Consider the following 4,529-nt stretch of genomic DNA (forward strand, 5'->3'; position numbering starts at 1 on the left):
TGTGTGTGTGTGTGTGTGTGTGTGTGTGTGTGTGTGTGTGTGTGTGTAAGTAGATGAATGAATGGGTAGGTGGGTGGGTGGGTAAGTGGATGGATGAATGGATGGAAGGATAAGTGAGTTGGATGAATACGTGAATGGATGAGAAGGTTGAGTGAATGGTGACAGAGCAGTCGGATGGAGAGGCGGGTGGACATTTTAAAATGTCCAGGTTCCCCAGAAACAGTGAGTTTTGTATGACACCGACCATGAGGGGCACCGCAGGGTACAGGCAAGAGGACTTCCAAGTCACACATCTGGCTTCAGGTCTTAGCCCTTTCCCTCATCAGCTGGGTGGCTCCGAGTCCCGGCTCTTCCTCTTCTGAGTCAGATTGTGGCCCCCTGCCCTGCCCTCACAGGATTCGAAGACAAGGCACACAGTGTGCCAGTCTCACCATTACTCTGCTGAGGAAACAGGCTGAGATGTACAGCGGCTCTCTCTAAGCAGCTTGGTGGGTGGGCAGCTGCAATCTTGATCTAAGGCTCACTGTGCCTGCTCTCCTTTTTTTCTTTCTTTCTTCTCTCTCTTATTTGAAAGTAGTTTTTTTGTTTTTTCATACAATATATTCTGATTATGGTTTCCCCTCCCCCAGATCCTCCCTACTTTCTCAAATTCACACCCTTTCTGGCTCCTCTTAGAAAACACACACATCTAAATACAGGATTCTCTTCTGTGTGCTCAGCCTTGGCTAGTCACAAGGGGGTGCCCATGGAACCACTCAGGTTTTCTATCCACCTGCAAGCTCAGGGCTTGCCGGGTCAGCAGACCCTCAGCCCTTTCTCAGAATCAGATTGTGTGTGTGTGTGTGTGTGTGTGTGTGTGTGTGTGTGTGTGTCCCGCTCAGTGCTTTCCTGATATCCAGAGCTCCCTCATTTTCCTTGCTGCCCTTACCTCTACCCTCAGTTCTTAAACCCCCAAATTATTATTCTCCCGAGGAGAGTTGGAATCATGGAAAAGTCCTCATTGTTTTGGCCACGCACGTGGCTCATGTTTGCAAGCATGGTTCCTTACTTCAGGGTTACAGAACGTTCCTTCTGTTCTGAAATTATCAGCTCCACATCTGCTGGAGAGCTGGAGGAGTGGGGATGGGCCAGAAAGGGGGGGGGAAGCTAAGAATGCATGAGACAGCACCTGGCCTTTGCAGAAAAGCGTGGTGTGGCAGAAGATGACATGACTATAGTCAGCCGGGCCCGGTACGGCAGGCTGGTAACATCAACAACTTGGAAGGCTGAGTCGGGAGGACTGCAGATTCAAGGCCTGCCTGTCTCAGAATAGAAAGTAGGAAGCAGGCTATAACCCAGTGGGAGAGTTCCTGCCTCGAGTGTGTGAGGCTCTGGGTTGGATCCCCAGTAAATAAGAGAGAACAGCAACAGTCCCAATACTTGAATGTGTTGCTTGGATGCAGAAAGAAAGCCTGAGAGTGAAAGCCTGAGAGCCTGGGGGCTCTTCTGGCAGAGCTTATCCCAAGTAGATCCCTAGAAGATGCCAAGCAGTTGGTCAGGCAGGTAGGAGCTGCAGTTTCTAAGCAAACACAGGAGAGACCTGTGCCTACAGGTCCTGACCTCCCAGCTCAACTCTTCCTCATAGCTCTGAGGTGACCAGACCTAGCCAGCAGCCAGTAGAGGGCACTGTGACCTTTTGTAAGCACAGCCTGGAGGCTGCAGACTGTGGAGTTGGTCAGAGGGATTCTGGGCTCCTGAGGGTAGGCAGGGGAGCCCCATTCAGAAGACCACAGCTGGAAAGCTGAACATGGAAGGCAGGGGAGGGACACAGCCCTTGGGACCCAGAGGCAGCATCACGGGGCCAGTACAGCGGGGGATGAGGTTCAGAGATGCCCACTGATGAGTCAGCATCAGCTATGAAGACAAGACAGACCCCTGTCACCTCTTCCCACAGCAGCCCTGAACTTACTACAGTACTGTTCTTGTGCCATCTCCACCCCATTTCCTGGAGAAAGAAGTAACGTGGGGAACATGTTAAGCCTCCAGGACACCCTGGGGACTGTAGTACACCTCCAGCATTTCAGAACCTTGGTCGCCAGAAGCATGGCGGCACCAAGAAAACTAAAAATGCTCTGGTGCCCACCATGGTTGTGGCTTTAGATGCCACAACCATGGCCACAGAATGGTTGTCATGGCTGTAAGCAACTTGGGGGTATTTTTCCTGTCCCCCTTCATTCACAGATGGGAGACTATGGTGGAGATATGGGATCCTGGACTCACCACCCAGCCAGATGGGGTGGTGTCTTCCTCCTGAGGCTAGGCAAGGTCTGAGTTTGGCCCAAAGCTCAGAACTCAGCCACATGGAGGCCAGAGACGTGCCTGGTTCTAAGCAGGCACTCAATGGCTTCTTGGTCACTGTCCTATTTCTGTGAAGAGACACCATGACCAGAATAACTCTTACAACAGGAAACATTTAACTGGGGGCTTGCTTACAGCTTCGGTTATTAGCGGTTAGTTTTAATGGTTAGTCCGTTGTTATCATGGCGGGAAGCATGCTGGCAGGCAGGGAGGCATGGTGCTGAAGGAGCAGAGAGCTACATCCTGATATGCAAGAGCAGAGAGAGACTGGGCCTGGAATGGGCTTTTGAAACCTCAAAGCCACCCCTTTGTCCCCTACCCACACCCCACACCCCTGGGACACACCTTTTCCAACAATGCCACATTTCCTAATCCTTCTAATCTTTTTAAGTAGTGCCACTCCCTGGTGACTAAGCATTCAAATATATGAGCCCATTGAATAGATGGTTACTCAAACCAGAATAATGGCTCTTGGCTATCTTAACAACTCAGACTCACTGGACACCTACTGTGTGCCCCAGACTCCATATACTGGGTGCCTACCGTGTGCCCCAGACTCTATATCCCGGAGTGGGTTGCTAGTGGTGTTAGATAGGTCTACCAGATGGGATAATCTTTGGAAGGGTGTTGATTCTCCCAGAGTGGTCCCCGTGGAGGGAGCAGGGGCAGGAGAGTTTGTTTCAACTGAACTTAATCCTAGACCAACCTGTGTAGAATTACATATTCACAGGAAAATACAGGGCCTCGGTCACCTGTGAAGATTATGTATTGAGCCTGGAGCAAGGATTGAGGATAGCCAGTAAAGGAGGGTTTGGATGGTGGGCTCTGGGCACAGGGCTGAGCACAGGTCTGTGCAAGGCAGGCTTCATTACAGTATAAAAGAGGTGACACAGACATCAGCAACAGGGAGGAGCCTACCCTTCTCTTGTAAGCCCAGATGCTTGTGAGTGGCCTGGCCTGGTCACTGGGTCTTTTCCTGTAGCCCCAGTATGACATGCGTGAAGCCCAGAAGTTGCCCGTCTATCTGGACAGACAGCTGGCCCTAAGCTCGGAGCCTCTCCTACGTGTGGACTGAAGAGGATGCACAGTGACTCAGGGTCTGCCCTCAAAAGATTCAGGGAGCAGAGACCACTTAGGTACCTGCTTTCCCCATCAGATTACCAGCCATCTCCCTACCACCGCCTTCAAGGAAGCCGTGTGTTCAGAGCCAAGGGAGGCTGAGGAGGCCCAGGACAGCAACTTGCTTCTACCGCAGGACTGCCCAGTCTCTCAAGTAGAGGCCATATACATGAGCTGGGCACACAGCCCACCAGGCTTCAGGGCATGCCTAGCATGTGTTGTGAGTCGTGGCAGATATTTGTATCTGCACAATCAAAGACATTGTGGTTCTTCTGGTTGGCTTGGATTTGGACTCTGAACCCAGCAGAAAGGATCTGGGGTTTGGCAGGGACACAGGTGATCCCAGTTCTGGGCTGGTCATTCATGGCACACCTGATCTAAAGGATGAATCCCGAGTAGAACTTGAACCCTCCTAGACCTCTAGACCTCCAGAGTCTCCCTAGTCATGACAGTCTGTCAACCTCTCCCTCTCCATTTCCCTCCCATCTCTGACTCTCTCTGAGTCTTTGTCTCTCTGTTTCTCTGTCTCTGTCTTTGTTTCTGCCTCTCTCTCTCTCATACACAAACACGCACATACGTACACACAGGAGAGGTACTTTCTCTGGGTCGACCCCACTACTACAGACACACAACAGGTTGGTAGGAACTCCCCTCCCAGGTCTGCACCAGCCCGAACCTGGTTCTTCCTGCAGGCAGTTCCTGATGGCAGCTCTGGGGGCTCCTTCTAGGAAGAGTGGGAGGGACCAAGACTGAGACTTCTCTGAGCCCTTCCAGTGGTATATGTTGGCACACAAGTGAGACAAATACACTTCTGAGCACAGCTCTGTGCCAGCTTTTCCTGAATTTATTCCCATACTCAATCCATCCATCATTGGTCATTACTCGAAGAGACAGGCTCTTAGCATCTCTGACTCATGTCGCTTTAAATACCCGGAGGGTCTGTTTGTGCGGATTTGTATCACAACATTGAGGACCAAAGTCTGTAATGACTCATTTTTATTCCCTGAATGATTAACAAGAGATTTAAAGTTATTTTGATCCTAAGACCAAACATTTTAGGAACCTTTTCAAAG

Source organism: Psammomys obesus, unplaced genomic scaffold, assembly GCF_907164565.1.
Source record: "Psammomys obesus unplaced genomic scaffold, mPsaObe1.curated_primary_1811, whole genome shotgun sequence".
Lineage (NCBI taxonomy): Eukaryota > Metazoa > Chordata > Mammalia > Rodentia > Muridae > Psammomys > Psammomys obesus.